Source organism: Piliocolobus tephrosceles, chromosome 7, assembly GCF_002776525.5.
Source record: "Piliocolobus tephrosceles isolate RC106 chromosome 7, ASM277652v3, whole genome shotgun sequence".
NCBI lineage: Eukaryota > Metazoa > Chordata > Mammalia > Primates > Cercopithecidae > Piliocolobus > Piliocolobus tephrosceles.
The window spans coordinates 26,965,435-26,989,383 of NC_045440.1; the positions used below are offsets into that span (position 1 = coordinate 26,965,435).

Here is a 23,949-nt window from a genome sequence, read left to right on the forward strand (position 1 = left end):
GCCCCTCGCAATTTTTTTTTCTTAATTTTCCCCCAGATCACTCACATAAGGCATTTGTGCATGTGACAGATATTACTGAAGGCTTAGGGGATTTTATATCCTTAGCAACACAAATAACTTAAAATTCCGACAATGGATATCTCTATTTTAAACACTCTCCGGCTCCCCTATCACTGGGAACTCTCTCCCGCAGATCCAGCCTCCCACACTGTTATTTGAGCCCCATCTCTTTTTATCCACCTCCATTTCCTCTCCTCCAGTCCCCATGCTTTTGGATTTTAAAAAATACAGATCTGACTAGCTGTCTCTTTGCTTCAGAGTTTTATTCTAAGTCATCCTCTCTTCTTCCATACTTCAAATGTCATTTCAAAGTAGTTTCCTAAATAAGGCATTTTCCATCCCTAAGAAGAACTCTAGCATCTACTAAAAGAATAGTTTTTCACCTCAGTACTTATAGTTTTAAAGGTGGAAGGAAGGCATTTCAAAGAGTTCACATCTGTTGTCTTCTGTTTTCTTAGTGAAATATAAGACATGCTCCTCTTTTGAGGTAGGGATGAGTCTAGCAAAGATTTGGACAGCTAGGGTTAGGGATTCTGTCAATAGACATTTACCAGTTTTCTAAAATTTCATAAAATACCATATTTACATAAAGTAATTCCTTTAAGCATATAAACTTCCAGGATTGATTCCCTTGCTAGAGATGGATTATTCGGTTTAGTGAGTACCCTGGTCAACACAAGAAAAGTAGAAAAAGCAACAGAGAGAAAAAAAGTCAGAGTATGTAAACTAAAGCCAGGGTAAAGGAGATCACAGTCTTTGCTGATCCGATCTCTCTTCCAACTCAGCCATAAATACAGTTTCTGCACCGCACCACATTGCATCCCTGGGGGGCTACAGGGATGTTCATTTTGCAGCTGAAATAGGATAAAAGGGTTGTATTTATTATCTGTTGGTCCCTAACAAATTATCTCAAACTTGATGGTTGAAAGCACAAATATTTATTTAATTAAAAAAATAGTCTACACATTAATTTTTCTTTTTCTTTTTCTTTTCTTTTCTTTTTTGAGAGAGTCTCACTCTGCTGCCCAGGCTGGATTGCAGTGGCACAATCTTGGCTCACTGCAACCTCTGCCTCTCAGGTTCAAGTGATTCTCATGTCTCAGCCTCCCAAGTAGTTGGGATTATAAGCACATGGCACCACACCCAGCTAATTTTGAAAATACAAATATTTATTATTTCACAGTTTCTGTAGGTTAGGAATTCAGAAGTGGCTTAGCTCGGTGTTTTTTGTTGCTGCTGGTGGTGGTGTTTTTGTTTTAACTTTTAAGTTCAGAGGTACATGTGCAGCTTTGTTATAGTAAACTTGTGTCATGGGGGTTTGTTGTACAGATTATTTCATCAAGCTGGGTGGTTTTGGTGCAGGGTCTTTCGTGAGACTGCAGTCATCTGAAGGCTTGACGGGGGCTGAAGGATCTGTTCCCAATCTTATTCATGTGGCCGTTGGCAGGAAGCGTCAGTCCTTCACCTGGGCCTCTCCATGGTGTTGTCACAACGTGGCAGTGAGTTTCTCCCAGAGTGATCTAAGAAGGAGAAAGCAACCAAGATGGAAGCTGAAATGCTTCGTGTCGCTTAATCCTGGGAGTGACGTACCATCACTTTTGCTGTGTTCCATTGGCTACAAAGATGGATCCTAGTTGGGGTGTGGGTGGAGACCTCACAACAGTGTGAATACCAGGGGGCAGGGATCACTGGGGGTCTCTTCAGAAGCTGGCTGCCATGGAAGTCTCCAAAAACATTTTGTATTGGGGGGGTGAAGTTGGGGGGAAATGTATGCCTTAATATATAAGTGTGTTGTTAGACAGGCTAGACTGGTATTATAGTTACCAGACTTTTAGATTTAACAGACCAGTAAAATAAAAAATAACTGGGTAGGGGATACCAAAATTAGTATACTTCAGTGTTTTGTTGCGTGAGAAAGATACAGAAAAAGCTGCCATTGACCACCACCATGGTCATTTCATAAAAACACATTTTAACATAAAAAAGGGAGAAGGACATAATCTCAGAAGAAAGTCTAATCCTTTCAATTGAATCATTCAACTTTGTTAAAAACTCACAAACTTATCTGTGCTTTTCACATTTAACTGTGGACTGATGAAAACTTTATCCTAGCTTGGTCAACAAATTATTATTCAGGAATTATTGAGCTAGACCATAGGATACTCCAGTAACTTTCAAGATGACTGTGAGGATCATGTAGAAACATAATAGTTCATTCAAAGTAAGTGAAAAAGAAGGACTTGAAATGGTTGACACAGATAGCTCATGAGCTGGAAGGAAGCCACAGAGCTGGTAAATATTTAATGTATCAGTTTTTGTGATTTTTTTTTTTTTTTTTTTGCTATGGTGTTCCTACTAATATTTAGATGTTGGCGGGTCGCAGTGGCTCACGCCTGTAATCCCAGCATTTTGGGAGGGTGAGGCGGGTGGATCACCTGAGGTTGGGAGTTGGAGACCAGCCCGACCAACAGGGATAAACCCTGTCTCTACTAAAAATACAAAATTAGCCGGGTATGGTGGCGCATGCCTGTAATCCCAGCTACTCGGGAGGCTGAGGCAGGAGAATCGCTTGAACCTGGGAGACCAAAGTTGCGGTGAGCCAAGATAGCGACGTTGCACTGTAGCCTGGGCAACAAGAGTGAAACTCCATCTCAAAAAATTAAAAAAAAATTTAGATGTTTATTATTTAATTAATGAAATAAAGATAAATAGAGCATTATTGAAGCCTGGTTAAATGTACATAAAAGTAATACAAGGCTCGGCATGAGCTTTTAAAGAACTTTCATAGTTAATACATTTCACAGATATTTAATTTTTTTTATTATTTGCATCATTTATGTCAAGTATCCTTTTTCTAAATAATCACCTCTTCACTTTAAATATATGCTTTTCTTAGTAACCTAGATGATGTAATTATACATGTTTCTTTTGACATGAGGGTGAAATATCTAACACTATCCATTAGAGATGGGCTTTGGATTGTTAGATTTTTGCCCTCCAAATTGAAGGATTTGTAGAAATATGGTCACATTTTCATTTGGTTCCACTTTTGATCTATGGCATAGTGTTTGCAAGGCTGAAGGCTTGGGTTGGGGAAGGGATCAATTATTTTGTTCTGGGATTGACTTGGACCCTACTGGAATCATGCTATCACCTTTTAGTTTGAGAATTAATTTTGAGTAATGTTTAGGAAAACAGGGGAAAACTTTCTCTTCAATAAAATCTTATTGCAGATCTTCATAAATTGGTTTAAAACCTATATATTTTTCTTTTGAAAATCTCTTTGGTGGAAACTACTGTTTCTTTCCATACATAAAGTCCAAATGTTATTAACAAGTTATATATATTTAAAAGTAGCATAATTAGTTTTGGAAATTGCACTTTCAGTTTTGATTTTACAGCCAAATTGGTTGACTAAGAAGCTAATTGATGTTCTTTAAGAACCTCTATGAATTTTGCCAGTTTTCAGTTGGAACGCCTTGTTCACACAAGGCATTTTTAAATGAAAGTAGTGAGCAGTTGATTTTTTGAATCTATGAATAACTTTTTTTTGGTGTAAGGACAATTCTAGAGTCATTGAGCTGTATATAAATGTGACACTGGAACTCAGCCATCAACACTCTGCCTAATTTTACTTCTTTCCTCTGGGTATAGCTCTCACTGCACTAAGTTCTTCCAACAGTCAGACCATGTTGTGACATGTTGCGTCTAACTGAGCATATTTTTGCTACTCACCGGCATAATTTAGGGTAAATGTTAGATGCCTTTATGCTTGCCTTAGGGAACATTTGTAGGTACAAGCCTAGAAAATTTTGATGGCATTTTGATACCCGCTGTTGGTGCTAGCTAATTTGAGTCTTAATTGGTCATTACAGGTTAGGTGTCTTACGCAGATAACAGATTTTTTGTTGTTGTTGAGATGGAGTCTTGCTGCGTCGCCCTGGCTGGAGTGCAATGGCATGATCTCAGCTCACAGCAACCTCCGCCTCCCGGGTTCAAGCAATTCTCCTGCCTCAGCCTCCTAAGTAGCTGGGATTACAGGCGCATGCCACCACACCAGGATAATTTTTGTATTTTCAGTAGAGATGGGTTTTTTGCTAGTCTGGTCTCAAACTCCTGACTTCAGGTGATCCCCCCACCTCTGCCTCCCAAAAGTGCTGCGATTACAGGCATGAGCCACAGTGCCCGGCCACAGATAACAGATTTGAATCAGGCTAAGCTTTCTAATGTGAAACTTGAATGTTTATTTTTTTTTAAGCCACATAGCAAGGCAGAGAATACTATGACATGAGGTAATGAGTTAACAAATACTTTAATAATAAAATGTGTCTTGTCTTGAAACTGATATTAACTCAGTGTTCTTGCCACAAATTATCTGTGAGCCACCCAAATGGCCCCACCTTTGGCCAGACAAAAAACAGCCACTTTTAAAAGGTAACATCAAAGTCAGGATTTCTAGAGTGAGCCATTTATCTGGGTAACGAGTGCTATCCCTGGAGCCTTAGAAGATGACCTTTTGGCTTTTTGGCACTGATAGACCAAAGAGAAGAGTAACCTTGGAACCTCAATCTAGAAATTGTCATGCATTGTTCTAATTATAAGCCACAAAATTGCTTAGTCATTTATATATAGAAGAGATCTTGAATAGTAGCTGTCAGCACTTTCTTTTAAAATCAAAGCTTTACAGATAGACTAAGTTCTTATCTGATTTAACCTCACTGATAATTCCCTTTGAAGATTGCTGGGGGTCACCAATGGCTTGTTTGGGATTGATTTGGAAGGCTTGTTGAGTGGACTGTGGGGCTGGCAACCATTAGCATAGAAAATGACTCAGGCACCTCCCTCCCTGAGACTTGAAGTAACTGTTATCACCAGTTTCTCCTTCTGTGGGACTCAAACCCTCTTCTCCTGGATATTAAACACATGGGGAAAAAAAAGCAATCAGTGGGGGCCCCCAGGACAGCATTTGCTGAAATCTGTAAAATAATTTCTTGGTAAGAGAACACAGACTTGTTGGGCATATTTGTCACACTCTATGCAGTTTACATTTTTCTGGCTTGTACACCTCAAATGATAATTCCCTTGTGAAAGAAATGTGTGCACCAGCTTCTCTAGACAGCCGATCTTTTGTATCATCTCTATATTTGAACTCATTTAACAAATCAAATGCCTTTGTTAAATCTAATGCAGCAGACAATTCACATCGCCATGGTCAGCATTTATCTTGCACCACAGTGGAGTAGAGTTGGTAAAGTTTCAGGCTCTGGAGTTAGACTGCTCGGGTCCAAAACCTGGCGCCACCACTTACTAGGTTGGCGATTTAGGCAAATTAGTTAACCTCCCTGGGCTTCATTTTTCTCATCTGTAGCAAAGGAATAATGGTGCTTATTGTTTAGGGTCATTAAAGGAGCACATGGGATGACACATGCAAAGTGCTTAAGAGTCTGGCTCTGAAATAACTACTTAGGGGCCGGGCGCGGTGGCTCACACCTGTAATCCCAGCACTTTGGGAGGCCAAAGTGGGTGGATTGCCTGAGCTCAGGAGTTCCAGACCAGACTGGGCAACCTGGCAAAATCCCATCTCTACTAAAAATACAAAAAATTAGCTGGACATGGTGGCACATACCTGCAATCCAGCTACTCGGGAGGCTGAAGCAGGAGAACTGCTTGAACCCAGGAGGCAGAGGTTGCCAACACTGAGCTGAGATTGCGCCACTGCACTTCAGCCTGGGCGACAGAGTGAGACTCTGTCTCCAAATAAACAGACAAACAAAATAACTACTTAGTTACTCCCAGGGAAGAACATGGTAACTTTAGTCAGGGCCATGTTTGGTGACCAGAGACAGAAACGTATTCATGTTAGTTTAAGTAAATGAGGATTTTTTTTTTTTTTTTTTTTTTTTGAGACCGAGTTTCGCTTTTTTCACTCAGGCTGGAGTGCTGTGGTGCCATCTCGGCTCACTGCAACCTCCGCCTCCTGGGTTCAAGTGATTCTCTGCCTCAGCCTCCTGAGTAGCTGGGATTACAGGCAGCAGCCACCACGCCTAGCTAATTTTTGTATTTTTAGTAGAGACAGGGTTTCACCATGTTAGCCAGGCTGGTCTTGAACTCCTGACCTCGTGATCCACCCACCTCGGCGTCCTAAAGTGCTGAGATTATGAGGATTTTTTAAATAGTAAGGCTACATAAGCAATCACGTGGACACCCAGTGTCAGCTGGGACCTGTGGGTACCAGAGGTCAATGTCAACAGCCTGTGAGGCTTCTCCTTCCATCTCTGGTGGGTTTATTTGCTTCCCTCTCTATGCTGACTCTATTTGCTTCTATTTTCTGCAGACCAGCTTTCTGGGCTTATCACTGTGCATAGGCCCAGAAATTCTTTCTCCCAAATCTGTGTACATTAATAGATCAAGCACTGTCTCTGTCACGTGAGTCAGTTACAGTGACCTGTTCCCACAATTCCAGGTGAGAAGTCCAGTAGGCTGGGACCAGAGGGGAGGAGGTCATGCAGTAAATATAGTGGCTCCTTCCAAAGGCTCCGGTGTCTTATGTCTCTAAGAAGGGGGCATAATGGTGGTGGTGGTGGGGAGGAGGCGGGGAGTGTGGGAATAATTGGCAACTCTACGATAGTCATGGAGCTGATGTTCAAGGGAGATTAAAGGTGTCTTACTTTGAGTGCCAATTATTTAATTTTTTTAAGACATGGTCTCGCTTTGTCACTCAGGCTGGAGTGCAGTGGCACGATCATGGCTCACTGCAGCCTCGACTTCCTGGCTCACAATTATTTAATTTTTTTAAGACACGGTCTCGCTTTGTCACTCAGGCTGGCGTGCAGTGGCACGATCATGGCTCACTGCAGCCTCAACTTCCTGGCTTAAGCGATCCTCCCACCTTAGCCACCTAACTGTGCCACCATGCCAGGCTTTAAAAAATTTCTTTTAGAGACAGGGTCTTCCTATGTTGCCCAGGCTGGTCAAACTCCTGGACTCAAGTGCTTCTCCCACATCGGCCTCCCAAAGTGCTGGGATTACAGGTGTGAGCCACCACACAAGCCCAATTATTTATTTTAAAAAAACTTTTTATTGAAGGATGACATACATAGAAAAGAAGATGTATGGGAAGTGTAAGCTTGATGAATGTAACAAATTGAACACACCTGTGAACCCAGCACCCAGCTCAAGAAATAGCATTATCACTGCCCAGATGGCCCCTTTTGTTCCCCTTACTTAAGACTCCATAAGAGTGAATTAGTTTTGCCTGTTTTTAAGCTTTCTATCAATGGAATCATATACTGTACACATTTTTGTGTGTCTGGATGCTTTTGTTTAACATTGGGAGAGTCAGCAATATTGTGTATATTTGTAGAACATTCACTCTTATTGCTGTATTCTGTGCATGCATACACTATACATATATACTTTTTTTTTTTTTGCGATGGAGTCTCGCTCTTTTACCCAGGCTGGAGTGGAGTGGTGTGATCTTGACTCACTGCAACTGTGGCCTCCCAGGTTCAAGCGATTCTCTTGCCTCAGCCTCCCGAGTAGCTGGGATTACAGTCACATGCCATGACACCTGGCTAATTTTTGTATTTTTTAGTAGAGATGGGGTTTTACCATGTTGATCGGGCTGGTCTCAAACTCCTGACCTCAAGTGATCTGCTGGCCTCAACCTCCCAAAGTGCTGGGATTACAGGTGTGAGCCATTGTGCGGTGTTATATTTTATATTTTGTTTATCTGGTCTACCTCTGATGGACATCTGGGTACTTTTCTGTTTTTGGGTAAATGGTGCTGCTGTGAGCTTTTGTTGATCATGTACACATTGCTGCTAACTACTTTTACCGCCAGCGGCTTATACTAGGTATAATGAATTATCTTCCATCATGTGTAACTGAATTGATGGTCACTCATGAGTACTTACGAATACTGTTATGCTTTTTATCTGGTGACTTCTTTTTATGTGTTAACTTTCGTGGTGTGAGGGCAGGGCCATGTTTTACACATTTTGCATACATAATAGAACCTTGCATATATTTCTATAGATGCTCAACTATTAGCTGATTGAATGAACAAATGAATGGTGCGTGCCTCCCTCTTTTTTGGGAACAAGCTCTGTTTACAGGGGAGGCCCCCAACTGTGATGTTTGGACCAGGATGACCTGCTGCTTGGCTAAAGCTGATTGAGTAAAGGGGTGGACATGTGACCCAAGCTGGGCCAATGATGTCTCTCTTATGGGAGTTTAAAATTTGGAGCTGAAAGGAGAGTGGGTGCTGCTGATGCTCGGTCCTTGTGATTGTGCTCCAGACAGAAGACCCACAGGCTCCTGCTGCTGGGTACCAAAGGTTCAGTGCATCCTGCTTTTCCTAATTTCTAGATGTGGATAAATATCTACACACGTCGCAGGGCTGGGTGCGGCGGCTGACGCCTGTAATCCCAGCACTTTGGGAGGCTGAGGTGGGCAGATTGCCTGAGCTAAGGAATTCAAGATCAGCCTGGGCAACATGGTGAAACCCCATCTCTACTAAAAATAAATTAGGCAGGCATGGTGGTGTGTGCTTGTATTCCCAGCTACTCAGGAGGCTGAGGCACAAGAACTGCTTGAACCCAGAAGGCAGAGATTGCAGTGAGCCGAAATCACGCCACTGCACTCCAGCCTGTGTAACAGAGCCAGACTCTGTCTCCAAAAAAAAAAATTCTACATACGTGACTGTTAAACAACAATGCAAAACTATTTTGGATTCAGTTTCAAAATACAAAGTAGAGATAATAAGTGCTGTAAAATGTCAAAATATGGAGAGATCAGTGAAGACTCACTTCATTGTGCATACTATTGCCTTGGCTTCCTTCTTGAGGACAGCTGCTGTGAATGTGACCCTATTTTCCAAGCCAGGATTTCAGTGTTAAGGGATGGGCCAGGAGGGGAGTTACCGGGATTTGGGAATGAGAATGGGATGTAGGTGTGAAACTGTAGAGGATCGATGGTAGAGATCCTACGAGTAAAGGCTTTAAGTCTTAGAAACTGATTGAATGTGAAGGTAAAGAGAGAAGTCAAAAATGATGCCAGGTTTTGAGTTTCTGGGTTAGGAAAGATAAAGGTAACTATTTTAAACAAGGACATTTGAGAAGTGCAAAGTGGGAAGGGATAAAGATGAGATCAGTTTGGGAAATATTAAATTTAAGGCCCTGGTGAGATAGCCAGATGAGCTCAAGAATTAGGAAGATTTGGAGTCTCAAGCGTCCTTTGCTCCACGCTCTGTGGTGTTGGACACCTTATTTATTTAGCTTCTTGAAGTCTCAGTTCCCTATCTGGCAGCCGATACCTCCCTGTAAGGATTGAAGTGAGACAGTGAATAAAAGGGTTTAGCTTATTGCCTGGCAATTAAGTATTCATAAAGTATATATTAATAGGGTGATGACGGCCCTGGGTGGTGGCTCACACCTGTATCCTAGCACTTTGGGAGGCCAAGACAGTCTGATTGCTTAAGCTCAGGAATTTGAGACCAGCCTGGTCAACATGGTGAAACCCCGTCTCTACAAAAAAAACAAAACAAAACTTAGGCTGAGCATGGTGGCTCATGCCTGTAATCCCAGCACTTTGGGAGGCCAACATGGGCGGGTCACTTGCGGTCAGGAGTTCGAGATCAGCCTGGCCAACATGGTGAAACTCCGTCTCTACTAAAAATGCAAAAATTAGCTGGGCATGGTAGTGCCAGTTACTTGGGAGGCTGGGGTAGGAGAATCCCAGTTACTTGGGAGGCTGGGGCAGGAGAATCACTTGAACCCAGGAGGTGGAGTTTGCAGAGTCTAGATCACGCCACTGCACTCCAGCCTGGGCAAAAAGAGTAAGACTTCGTCTCAAAACAAAACAAAAACAAAAAACAAAAATTAGGCACAGTGGCAGAGATCTATGGTCCCAGTTACTCCAGAGGCTGAGGTGGGAGGAACACGTGAGCCCAGGGACATCGGGGCTGCAGTGAGCTGTGATTGCACTACTACACTCCAGCATGGGTGACAGAGCAAGATCCTGTCTCCAAAAAATAAAATAAGGACGATGATGATGATGGGAGGGTGTCCAGAGTGCTACTGGCAGCAGGGCCCCAAGCTCTGCTATAAAGGACCAGCTTGCAGGTGGAGATGATGCAAGGAAATTGGCTGAAATTAGCAAGAAGACAGTGTGAGCAGGAAAAAAGAAAGTAGCCCCAGTCATATCGTTGGCAGAGAACACAAGGTAGGAGAAGGAACAGGAGACAGAGAGGGGAGCAGGAGAGTGCAGGCTCACAAGATCAAAGCGGAGGGGGGCTCAGCAGCAGGTGAATATCCCTGTTCTTCCTAAAGCTTCATAATCTTTTTTTTTTCCTTCCCTAGACGGAGACTTGCTCTGTTGCCCAGGCTGGAGTGCAATGGCGCAATGTTGGCTCACTGCAACCTCTGCCTCTCGGGTTCAAGCGATTCTCCTGCCTCAGCCTCCCAAGTAGCTGGGGTTATAGGTGCGCACCACCACGCCCAGCTAATTTTTGTATTTTTGGTAGACAGGGTTTCACCATGTTGGCCAGGCTGGTCTCGAACTCCTGACCTCGTGATCCACTTGTCTGGGTCTCCCAAAATGCTGGGATTATAGGCGTGAGCCACCGCACCTGGCCAGCTTCATCATCTTTAAAAGCAAGGAAGTCAAAGTTAAGGGCAGCAATGTGTTAAGTTACTCCAACGTAAAAGAAGACAGTCCAACAGGTAGCAGGTACCTGCATGTCCTCTCTCGCTAGTGTGGAAATGAACCAAGGCCCGGTAGTTCTTCTGTTTTCTGTGGTATCTCCTCCCACACTGCCAAGCCCCTACCTGCTACGGCCGGGTACCTTTGGAGGAGAGCCAAGTAGAGGAACTGTTAAAAAAAAAATAGAATTTATGATACCCAGTCAACACTCAACAAATTGGTAACAGTAAGGGGTTGCGTATGTATACATCTGATGGCGATAAGACTTGGAAAGCGTTTGTTTATAGTAATCCAGAAGAAAGGACAGGAAAAGTGAACAGGAGAGGGGAGAGCAAGAGAAAGAGGATAGGAAAAGGATCCGAGTAGGGACTGGTTTGGGGGTGGAGAGAGTGTGCTCTAGAAAACAGGTTGCTAAGGGTTTTTAAAGGTTTTTTTTGCAAACGTCATCCTTAGCCCAAGCTGTCCCCCGTGGGCATCAGTCTTCACCGTTTTCTCAGCCTCCTCGCTGGAGCACTGGGCCTGGGCTCCAGCAGGAAGGGCAAGTGGATAAGGTCGGCAGCTGCGAGCCTGTCTCTGGGGTACAGTTCTTCTAAAGGCAGCCGACCACCCAAGCGCAGGGCCAGAAGCCATCCTGGCCGGGCTCTACCGGGCTTCTCCAGGCCCTGTGTGTTTGGGGTTCCCTGGCGAGGAAACCCTGAAGTAGAAGCCCTGTGTTCTGGGTATTAAAAACATTAAAAAAAAAAAAAATACGTTGAGACAAATCTGATCGTAGCTCATACTGCAGTTACAGGTTTTAAAAGCTGGTTTCTAAGTTAAGCAGGTGACCCGATAGGGTGCCTGCTCCCATCTCCATCCCCTGTTCCATTATCCAAGAAGTCTTGTCCTGATTTCGCCAAGTGTGGAAACACACAGTTACGTGTTCCTTGGGACTGTGGAAAATGTGCACTTTGGGGCTCACAGGGGCTGGCTCTTCAGCATTGACACGGTGTCCTTCTTTCCTGTCTTGTTTTGGTGATCATCTCACACGACTGGATTAACCTGTTGTTTTTGCAAAGCCCCAGGATTTTCCTAAGCGTCCAAGCCGTCAGGCCTTGTCTTTGTTATGAAATAGTCAAAGGGCTTCAAAACCGCAGGCCGTTGCCGCGCACGGCGCCCGCCCTTGGAGGCCTTTTCTCTGGGGATGGAGTTTTAGATTTCAGGGATTTGTGACTTGACTTTTCCTGGGCCGGCGTTACTGCGGAAGCGGCGGTGGCTCGGGAGTCAGACCCAGTTCCCGCGCCGCCAGGAGCATCCTCCCTGCCCTCCGCGGTCGGGTCTTCTCGACGGGGCCTGGTGGCCTTTGCACGATGCGGGTTGCGAGGCTCCGAAGGCGGCCGGCGCGGCCCCGGCACCTCCCACAATCCCCGGCGCCCGGCCTCGCGCCCCTGAGCCGGGTGTCACCGTGGCGCTGCGGGAGGCCTCGGCGGTCTTCGGACGCGGTTGGGAAAGTGGAGAGCGCGTGCCCGCGTCCGCGCCCCCGCTCGCGAACGCCGGCTTCGGCCATTTCCGGCGCGGCGCCCTTCGGCAAGTTCCGCAGTCGTCTGTCGGAAATGGCTGCCGGCCGGCAGGGGGAGCGGCGGATTCCGCGCGGCCTGGAAGGCGGGCGGCCGGCAGCCCGAGCGGCTTCTGGGACGCCGACTTTCGCGCAGGCAGCGGCAGCGGCAGGTCCCTAAGCTGGAAGCCGGTGGGACTGCTAACCGTGCGTGAGCCCGAGAGTGGGGGCCGCGCCCGGAAGGGCTCGTGGGAGGGTGCTGGGGCTGGCCCCGAGCGCTGGGGACGCGGCGGGAGGAACCGGGTCCGCGGTGCCCTGGGGAGGCTGCTGCCCGGCGGCGGGAGGCGTGCAGCCTCCGAGCGGAGTAGGCCTGTCCGACGGCTCAGGGGCCCGCGGAGAGGCCGCCAGGCCCTCGGCCGGCAGCGGGGAAGGCTAACGGGTCCTTGGGCTGGGGTACCCCCTCCCCGCCCCCACACGCCCTCTCTCGCCCCAGTTTGGGCTGCTCGGGACCCGCCTCCACCTCTTTTCTTGCACGCTCGGTTGCAGCTATTGAGCTTCCTCTGCTCCCTAAAGCCCTCCATCCTCTGTGGCTCGCGGCGTTTGTCCGGCTGCTGGCCCGGAGCATCTTCTGTCGGCGGAGGCGCAGCCCCAGACTACCCCCACCCCTTCCCGTGCACACCTTCCCACATCTGCCCCCTGCTTCTACACGCAGTCGCCTGCTGCCCTCCCCTCTGGCTCTTTTTGCCGGGCTCGCCTCCTTTCAGGAGCCACAGTCAGAGGAGCCGCTTCCTGTCCGAGGGTCCAAGTGCTGCAGGACCCAGGCTCCCAGGCCCAGCTGCCCTAGAGCCGGCCTCGCGCTGCACGGGCGGGACCGGACGGGGCTGCGCGGGGCGTGTGTGCGCGGCGGAGCTCCGAGCCCAGCGATGGGGAGACAGCACCTATTCCGAGCCCCTCGAAGGCGAGGCAGGGCTGTCCGGCTGCTGATGGGTGCTGCTTTCTCTTCCCCACATTGAGCGAGAGGTTCGGCTCCTTTTATTAATAAAATCTGTATGGCTCTCAGAAGACTTAAATTTTGTGGATTTTGCCCCTCCCCCGCCACCCGCACCACCCCACCCCCGCCCTTCCCCGCAACCTGGATTGTTTTGCTTCCCCTTTTAAAAACTCTAAAAGCTTCATCAAGTCCTCTTGGTTCGACTCCTTTGGTGGAGGAGGAAGCGCAGAACACCACCACATGTCCATTTTTTTCCCCCGTATGTGATTTACTTAAGAGGCGTCTTTAGCATTTCTTGTCACTTTGTCCTATTCTTTGTCCAATTTAGATAGCTTCATTTTTACTGGCCTAGCTTCCCGTGTGTTCTTTTGTTTTTAAAGGCTTTGTGTGTTGCAGCCATGCAGACTCTGCAGTTTTCTGTATTTTGTTCGGCAGCGAGTCCTGCATTCTGATAACGGTGACTATCTGTGACCTGTGTGCTGGTATAGTAACAGCGGGGCAGAGTCTGGAGCGAAGCGAAGCCTTTTCAGCTACTTGCTATTTAGCAGAGGGACGTTTAAATATTTTGTGATGAAAGAACTGTTTTCTTAAACTGTTATTTGGTGTGTTAAAAAATACCTTATCCTGTGGGAATTTCCCATTCTTTTGCCTGTGGGGGGCCCGAAGAATCATAAGAACTCACGAGCATGAGAGAATCTAGCTTAACTAAGTGCTTTCTGGAGGAGTCGGAATTGTGGCTCTTCTGACTTCCGGAAACCTGTTTAATATCCAGATGTGAGGGGCATACCTACCTAAAAAGTGATTGACAGGCATGTGTCTGTATCCCTCCACCTCTGGCTTTTCTAGTGGGGGAAAACCCTGTTAATATTTGGTGTGTAGTTGGGATCTTTCAGTGATTAGGCCTCAGTTTTGATCTCGGAGTAAGAAGATTTTAACTGAACAGTTTGGAGAGAAGTAAGTCAGGGGCCAGGCTGAGCATGGGAAATGCATTTTTAGGAGAGAGGGCAAGTCCAGAGGGTGGTTTGAAGCCAGCAGAAGAATGTCTTAGACTAGACAGAGACCGGTTCTTTCCCGCAGGACCCTAGGCCAGCTGTGGATTGGAGGGTTATAGGTGATGAGGGGTGCAGGAGTGATGCAGAGTCCCTGTCCCAGTTGAGACTGGTGGTCTTCTGGAGGCGGGTGGGAGGGATTCCCTATTGTAGACTCTGGTGTTAGGAGAAAAAATGAAGGTCCCACCAGATCTACTCTTGGTAAAGGTTCGAGTGCCTTGGCATGTTACTGTAAAGTGAGGCAAGGAATATGAAACCAGGACCTTTCAAAACGTCTTAAAACTGCCCACTCCATTCGCTGGTTATTAAGTTTAGCTCAGAAAACTTCTGTTAACATATTTCTGTTTTTTTTTTTTTGTTGTTGTTACCTCTTCATTTCGGCAACTATCATTTCAAAGACTTTCAATGATAGGGCAGTTGACTAAGAGGGAAGAAAGGATTTTTCACTTTTAGAGGTTTCATGGAAATAGCATAGCCCAGGCAGAGAGAGTTTATGAGCTCCAGAGGGACAGAGGTGGCCTCACCTGTAAGCTTCATCTTTTCTTTTCTTGGCGGAATCAGTTGCACAGTCCTTTTAAATTTTCAATCATTCAGACCTCTTGGGTGATGTTACTAGGGAGAAGAGAAGCAGGATTTTAAAAACCTGTGATCTTGAAAATAGAAGAGGAATGTGGAGACTCATTACTAACATACTTCCTTCTCCCACACTTAGGCCATAAAGTGCAGTGTAGGATACTACTCACACCCAAATGACCCATTGAAAGTCTAGAAGTGGAGCCATAGGAAGATGAACTGTAGAGTCTGTTGGAGAGTGAAAGCATTATATACATAATATATAAGAATGCCTACTATATGCAGCCATACAAACGGAATCCATAACAGAATAAGCAAAGCTGTATTCCAGTGAAACTTTATCTACAAAAGCAGGCAGCTGCCACTTGCGGGTGCCTGCCTTAGAGCGCCACCCCTCACACACACATGCCTTTCCTTTGGTATATTCCTTCATTTGGCTGTGTCCAGTACCTTTTGGACTGGTCAATAACATTAATGGTTAACGTCCTGAATGTTTGCTTTGTTGACTGCTTTCCCTTTCAAACCTCTTCTCCAACTTGCTTTTAAATGTTTTTTCAGCAATTTTGATGTACTCTTTCCAGCATGGCTTCCTTTCTTTGTTTTTCTTTTCTTTTTTCTTTGAGACAGAGTCTCGCTTTTTTCACCTGGGCTGGAGTGCAATGGCATGATCTCAGCTGACTGGAAACTTCCGCTTCCCAGGTTCAAGTAATTATCCTGCCTCAACCTCCTGAGTAGCTGGCATTACAGGTGCGTGCCACCACACCCGGGTAATTTTGTATTTTCAGTAGAGATGGGTTTTCACCATGTTGGCCAGGCTGGTCTTGAACTTCCACCTACCTTGGCTTCCCAAAGTGCTGGGATTATAGGCGTGAGCCGCAGCATCCAGCTTCCTTTGTTTCTGAAATACAGCTGTAAAATATAAAAAGCACAGTGGTGGGCCGGGCGTGGTGGCTCAAGCCTGTAATCCCAGCACTTTGGGAGGCCGAGACGGGTGGATCACGAGGTCAGGAGATCGAGACCATCCTGGCTAACACGGTGAAACCCCATCTCTACTAAAAAATACAAAAAAAAACTAGCTGGGCAAGGTGGCGGGCGCCTGTAGTCCCAGCTACTCCGGAGGCTGAGGTAGGAGAAGAGCGTGAACCTGGGAGGCGGAGCTTACAGTGAGCTGAGATCCAGCCACTGCACTCCAGCCTGGGTGACAGAGCGAGACTCCGTCTAAAAAGAAAAAAAAAAAAAAAAAGCACAGTGGCTTCAAATGCAGAAAATAGTTGATGGGATCCCAAATTATTAATGGAGTCTGTGGAAAATTAAGAGGGGCCTTAAGGAAAGCCTTATGCTTGAAATCTTGGAGGTGAAACGAGAAGGTCTTGGGAATGGCCTTGCTGCCTTGAGTAGATAGGGTGGTGAAATTTTCCCCACAGTAAAACATGTTTTTGTGCTTTCTGGGAGCAAGACAGTTGTCAGTCAGTGAGGGCCTAGAGTCTAAAAGGATCTTTGAGGTCATCTGGTCTAACCCCTTAATTTATGAGTTAACAAAGGATAAGGAGCTTGTGAGTCAAGAAGGAGGAGTTGGGAAGTTAGGGGACCTGATGAATCAGAAAGATGGTAATGGTGATGGGATGGTAAAGCATCTTAAGCTGAATTTACCCACGAAGGGTGAAGGAGGATGCCTGAGTCATAAGCTGATTTAAGGCTGGGCACGGTGGCTCACACCTGTAATCCCAGCACTCACCTTGAGTCTAGGAGTTCAGGACCAGCTTGAGCAACATCATTGTAAGACCCCCGTCTCTTAAAAAAAAAAAAAAAAAAAACCAAAAACTGATTTATGCATGGCTTAGCAAACTTGCCTCACTTTCTCTGTCTCATTCAGGGAGGCCCAGGGCACTAACAACATGAATTGTACGTCTCCACAGCATAAAATAAAAATCATGTGTTTTGGAGAAGCGGAAAGCATTAGAGAGATTAGTTTATACTCTAAGTTGACTGTTCTGAGAATAAGTTAGCAAAATCCATCTGAAGACTGTATTTAAAAACCTTGTTTCTACATCTCTACCCAACCCTTATAAAATGATGCATCTCATTTTAGGAGGGAGAGTGAGAAAGATAGGAAGAATGCAGAAATCACCTATAATTTCACAACCTAGAAGTGCCTCTGTTGGTGTTTTTGCTTCTGTTTTTCTATTCAGAAATATATACATATGCATTTTAAACTTGTTATACGGCATATATGGCTTTGAATCTGTATTTTTCCGGTTAACATTATATTGTGAACACATCTTTTCATTTTATTTAAAACCATTGAAAAGCTTCCTAATGGTATGATAGTCATATCAATGACAGTCACACATTGTTTAACCTTGCTCCTAGTCTTGGACATTTAATTTATATATTTTATATAGATGATAAAGAATAATGAGGTGATTGCATCTTTATATACAAATCTTGCTCACCTAAAATACATTCCTAGAAAGTGAAATTGCTGAATCAGAGATAAGAAAATTTTGAAGGTTTTTTTCTTACAAATGGCAAATTACTTTTCAGTTTACCTTTTTACTGACACAACAGTACCTGCCACATTGTGGCAGCCAGCATAGTTCAGAGTTGTACTGTACGTTAATCACTTTATTTTAATGTTTTAGTATGAACATTTTGGAAGTTAAATCTTTTTTCTCACTCATGATTCTTTAAGAATAATTTCTGGGATAGAATTACAGGGAAAGAGGACAGGCACGGTTTCAGTGTTTCTATTACTGCCAAATTGTGCTCCAGAAAGGTGTGCCAATTTGCAATCCCAGCAGCCAAGTGTGGGAATGTTTACCCTGGATGCTGCTTAGCACCAGATATTATAATTTTACGATTCTTTGATGATTTATTAGCGGAAAATACCACAGTATCTTGTTTGAAATGTGCGTTTCTTTGATCGCTAGGAAGGTTAAATATATAAACATGTTTATCACTTGAACCCTTTTTTGTGTAACTTCTTGTTTATATCCGTTGCCCACTGTTGATTGCCTTTTTAAAATTCTGTCATATTGTGCAGGCTTCCCAGTTTTTAATCAAATTTAAGCTTTTTTTCCCTTCTGAATACATAGAATCCTTTGATTCTTATAGAGTCAAACCTGTTGAATATTTCTGGATTTTAATTTTGCTTGGATTCCTGGAAAAGTGGCTATACTTAACTTGAGATGAAATTACATGTATGTTTTCCTTTTCTTGTTACAGTTCATTTATTATAATTAACTCTTGAATGCATCTGGAACTTATTTTTGGATTTGGTTTGTCATGCAGTTATCTGACTTTATTTTTTTTTCCAAGTAGATGTGTCACATTATTTATTGAAAAATGTAATGAGGTGTTTTTTAAAAAAGATTGCAACAAGGTAATATTTTTAATTGCAAAAGTAATACATATTGATTGTAAAATGAATTAAGACAAAATGAATCCTCTAAGTAAACAAATGGTAGATGAGTGAGAAGCAGTATACAGGGCTGTAGGTCATACAGACCTGGATTTGTAACTTGGTTGCTGTATTGCATTGAACAAATTTCCTAGCCTCAGTGATATGCCACTGCTTCATCGGTGAAGTGGGAATGACAGTAATCCCATGTGGCTGATTGAAATGAGATAATACGTGTGAAGTGTGTTATCTAGAGTACTGTGCCTAGCACACTGTAAATATAAATGAGTAGCAATTATGATAAAGCCCTCTTCTCCCCATCTTCCAAGGGTGTGTGGTGCATTGTAGTGCGGACTTTCTGCGTTACCTAAGGGATAGTGCTGTTTGTCTTCCTTAGCTGTCTGCAGTTACATTGATTCAGCTGCCATCAATCTGAATCTCCATTACTATCAGTTCTTCATTAGACCAATGGTTTTGGAGTTAGGGTTGTGTGCTCTGCATTAAAATCACCTGGGAACTTTGTCAAACTGCAGGAGTTTGGCCCCCACACTTAGGAATTCCGATTTAGTTAAACTAGCTCGGGCCCCCGTTTATTATTTGAAAAAATTCTTAAGTGGTGAATCTGATTTTTACACCTAGTTAAACTGACTGGTAAGACAATACGATTTGGATTTGTGGGACATTAGCAAACTGGTGGGAAGGGAAACAGATAAGGCAATGGCATAATTTTCCAATTGAGGACTTAGTGAGTTGAGACTTCTGGGCTCAGGTTTGTTGCCAAATAGATGACTTGGGGTAATCAATAGCCTCATTTTCCTTGTTAGTATCTATATATTGACAATAGCCTCATTTTCCTTGTTAGTATCTATATATTGAGCAGTGGAAGGAATGCTCACCACTTATTGATGAGTTCCTTTTATATTTTGTGATTTGTCTGCTAGTGGCATTTGTGGAACACCTCGGAATTTAGAAATCTGCTCTTAAGCCCAAAGAATAACTTGTTTTCCTTTTCTAACAGCCATAAGGGTGGCTCAAATTCCGGTTCTCTGGTTGCATCATAATCATCACTCTCGAGTCAGTAGGTCAAGGCACAACCAGTTTTTCACACTTCATTTTTTTTTTTAATTGCTGAGGATGTTCTAGTTCCCTTTTTTCATCCAGGCTAAGTTATCCAGTACGAAACCACTGTGGTCGTTGGATTGTGAAAACATAGGGCCTTGGTCTCCCGTAACTTGGGAAGTGTCTATATGTAGTTCTTACAGCTTACTCTTTATCTACAATTAGCTTCCCTGGGAAGTGCCTTTTTTTTTAAACAGAAGACAAATCAGTGATAGCGTTGGCAAATGTGTTTTAGTGCTTATTAACATACTTCCTGACTTCACGAACTAGGTACTGTCTTGCCTTGACAGGCTGTTTGTCATGCCTGTACTTAGTAAGGAAATCAGGAAATGATGTTTTTTTGGGTTGTTAGTACTTAAAAACAAAACAATCCTCACTGCTTTCAACAACCTCACTGAAATGGTTTCCTGTGGAGAACTCTCTTTACCTAATTGGAAGAGCTCCTGGTGATGGCAGCAATGGCAGCAGCGTGCAGACAGCTCTGTAGAACCCGCACCTGGGTTGTCATGGAGTTCTGCCACTTGATGGGCCCATTTTGACCTAAATGAAAAAGAGAAAATAGTACTATAAGCACAGATATACAGGTGGGTCAAAGGCACACTGGCAAACATATTTTGCTCTAAGTCTGCTGTTCTCTTTAGCGGGTAGATACTTTGAATATAGTGTTGACTTTCGGTTTTGGAGGAATATTATGTGTTTCAATTGTAATTATTATTCGTGGTTACAGTGGAGTAGCAGTGATATGGAGAATGTAAAAATACACATGATAGGCATGTGTGTGTGCCTGCTTGCATTGTTACTTGAATTAATATAGACAGTGTAACATAATTAAGGCATTAAAGGTATGAGCCTTACAGTCAGCTTGCTTTGGTTTGAATTCAAGTTTCACCACATAACAAGGGCGACTTATGGCTAATTACCCTCTGTGCTTTGGTTTCCTCATGTACAGAGCAGGAATAACAGTAAACCCACTTCACGAGATTGTTGTGGGGATTAAGTGAGTGTGTTGAGGAATATATGGTAATAGGTTTAACCTGGCATATAGTGAGCATTCAATACCTGTTAGCTATTATCATAGTTATTTAAGATATTAGAGGCCATTGAAGGTTTCACTGGGAACATCTGGAAAGTGTCTAGCCTCTCTGTTTCTCGCCTTGTTCTCCCTTCATACCTTCCACGTGGAAGGCATAATAGCCAGATGGAGCAGTGACTCCATTCTTCCCCATTGCGCCTCCTGTCTCTCCAGGTGAGTGTTTTAGTGTAGTTTAACTTTTTTTCTTTCTTTCGGAGCTGCATTGTAGTCTGATAATTTTCTGCATATAAAATTATACAGGTTTATTAAAAGACATGAAAGAAGACCTAAATAGAGACATATCCCAGATCCGCAATGGGAAGTTTCAATATCAGTGTTTTTGTTTTACAAGGAGAAAAGTCAAGTCCGTAGGATGGTTGTTATATCAACAAACTCTTGAAAGCAAGGCCGTGAGTAATGTTCCTGCTGATAATTGCAGTTTGCTATTGAGATAAGGGATGCGAGAGGAGGAGGGCCCTGGTACTTGGAGGTGGAGGGGCGAGAAGGTGAAGGGGAACACCAGCATGTGTATAGTTCTGGATTGGAACTCTGAGCACGGACTTCTCAGCCCACCGCTCAGACTCTGGAATGGAGTGATTACATTGTAGCTTTCCAGGGTTATAGCTTGGTTCAGCCCTTCAGTGAATAGCTAGCAGATAGACTTCTACTTTGCATTTGTCAGCAAAAATGTCTAATTAGGGAAAAGAGTAAAAGGTAGGACGCTGGCCACAATCTGAATGATAAATCTCTGTATACAACTATTTTAATTTTTTTCCCCCTGGGAGAAGACACTGTCACGATTCCCTTCTAGTCATAGAAGATGTGCTTGCTGCCACTGGACCTTTGACGTGTAGATGGCTGTGTTGCTGACCACTGGAAAAAGGGTATCAGGAGGAAGGTGAAGATGGGAAAAGTAAATTTGAGAGTCAGCCAATCGGGGGCTAACCGAAGCTCACTGGCAAGTTCTGGGAGGTGAAGGCAGAGAAGAGGTCGAGGACAAGCCTGTGGGAACAGCTACATTTGGGGAGCAGTGAAAAGGGGTCAGAGAAAGAGAACCAGGACAGGGCATGGGCAGGAAGTGTAAAATGCAGACTGACTGACTATGAGGTGCACAGCATGGGTGAGAATGCAAGACACTTTGATAGGAGAAATGAAGGTGTAAGTGGAGAGACTTTTTAATGCTTCTGGATAGGATTAACTATATTAAAATACTTAAGACTTCCCTACTTAAATGCAATATAATGGGATTCTTTTTATATATTGCTGAATTCTGTCCCTAATATTGTGTTGAGTTTTTTTGTGTCTATATTCATGAGAGATTTTTTTGTAGTTTTCATTGTTTTTTTTTTGAGGCAGGGTCTTGCTCTGTCACCCAGGTATGATCTCACCTCCCACCTCAGCCTTTTAAGTAGCTGGGACCATGCCTGGCTAATTTAATTTAATTTTTTTTTTTTTTTTTGGTGGAGATGGTGGGGTCTCACTGTGTTGCCAGGGCTGGTCTCAGGCCATCCTCTCCCCTCAGCCTTCTGGAGTGCTGGGATTATAGATGTGAGCCGCAGTGCCTGGCTTGTGGTGTTCTTTTTTTTTAGTACTGTCTTTGGCTTTAGTGTCAGGGCAATGCTAGGTTTATAAAATGAACTGGGAAGTGTTCCTTCCTCTGGAAGAGACAGCGTTTAGTTTTCTTTGAATGTTTAGTAGAATTCTTCAGTGAAACCATCTGGGACTGGAGATTTCTTTTTTGGGATTTTTAAAAGTATGAAGTCAATTTACTTAATAGTTATAAAACGAATTCAGATTATTCCCTATTGGATGAGTTGTGGTACTTTGTGTTTTCCAAGGAGTTGGTCCATTTCACGAAAGTGTGTAGAGTTGTTGTAGCCTGCAGTGATAGTCCCTGTTTCATTCCTGTTATTGGAAATTTGTGTCTTTTCCCTTTTTTCTTTGTCACTCTTGCAGGTTTGCAAACCAGTGACAAACCTCTTTGTTTTCTTGCCTTTTCTCTTCTGCTTTTCTGTTTTTGATTTTGTTGATTTCTGCTCTTTAGGTTTGTTTTGTTTTTTTCTGGGTTCTTGAAGGAGGAGCATAGGTGATTGACTCGAGACTTTTCTTCAATATAAGAATTCATGCTTACGTTTTCCTCTAAGCACTGTTTTCGCCATGTTCCCTTTTTTTTTTCCTTCCATCTATGATATCTTACTTAATTTGTGCAGTAACTCTGGCAGTAGGCAGAGATTTTCAGCCTCACTTTACAGAGGAGGAAATGAGCTCAGGGAGATTATGTAACATTCCGAAATTCTCAAGACTGAACTGCGTCCTGAGCCAGGTAGTCTAGCTGCAGGTCCATATGGCCATCCAGCTGCCTCCTGGCTCTGAAGTTCTCTCTCTATAGTTTACAGTGTATTCAATACAATATATTATTTGTTAATGGATTCATTAACATTATGTTGAGAGCCATGGGGAACACGTTCAGTATGAGGTAGGAGGACTGAGTCCCAGCAAAGCAGAGAGGGAGGATGAGTCAGGGAAGTAGATGGAACACTAAAAAAGCACAGCTTCACGGAAGTCCAGGGGAGAATTGAGAGTTTGTAGGATGAGAAAGTGATCAGGGATACGATTCATTTATTTAACAAATATTTATAGAGTGTGTACAGTGTGCGGGACACTGGGCTGGGTGTTGGCCACGCGGCAGTGATCCAAGCACAAATGGTTCCTCCCCTTGAGGATTAGGCTTTGGTGGGGAAGGGAGGGAATTAAGAAATTTAAAGATACTAGGAAGTGAATCAGTGGGTCGGTGCCAGAGAGCATCAGGGAGTAAGAAAGGCAACTTTAAATGGGAATGCCAGGAAAGTTGAGACCTGAAGGATAAGAAAGAGTCTGCCAGGCAGAAGCCTGGGGAAAAACATTTCAGACGAAACAGGTGAGAGCAAGAAGCTTGGCATAGTCGAGGAGGTAAGAGGAGGCCAGTGTGGCCGAAGCTGAGAGAGCAAGGGGAACAGTGATGGTAACTGAGATGGGTCTGGGGGGCCCGGCAGTACAGTGGGCAGCCTTGAAAATACTGAGAGGGGAGGCGTGGTCTGACTCGCATTTCAAGATGGTCCTGGTCGCTGTGTGTGGATTGCATTGTAGGGGCAGGAATGGAGGCCAGCTGGCAAGTTAAGCATGAAATGCTGTGGCAGGTGACGGAGAATGAATTAGACATGTACATTGTATATGGAGTAAAAAATCTGAAGGTGGCTCCTTATCATTATTTCAGTGACATTTATTTCTAGAGGCTGATATATTTATTGTCATTTTCCAGAGAATGACAGAAGAGATTCTGAGGGTATTCTTTTTCTTTTGGCTTGAAATAATTTAATTAGCTGTTTAGGAAGGAATGCTAATGCTATTGGACATGGACGATGCTTTTGCCTGGCTCCAGTAAAAGAGATGGGAATTTAGTGGGGATGCATT

The 23,949-nt window shown here is 44.1% G+C and overlaps 1 protein-coding gene across 6 annotated transcripts in view; it reads left to right on the plus strand.

Annotated features, from left to right (window-relative positions):
* EXTL3 (exostosin like glycosyltransferase 3) overlaps nucleotides 1-23,949 on the plus strand; it is a 135,767-nt gene that overhangs the window by 69,729 nt on the left and 42,089 nt on the right. The window contains exon 1 of one of the 6 annotated variants that reach the window (XM_023216817.2): nucleotides 12,161-12,487. The exons of 1 other annotated variant lie outside the window; for it this stretch is intronic. The gene's annotated coding sequence lies outside the window, so the exon portion shown is untranslated. Of the gene's footprint in view, nucleotides 1-12,160; nucleotides 12,503-13,066; nucleotides 13,316-15,607; nucleotides 15,656-23,949 lie in introns of those variants that run through there. 4 more of the 6 variants (XM_023216815.2, XM_023216819.2, XM_023216818.2 and 1 more) reach the window with 4 other exon arrangements.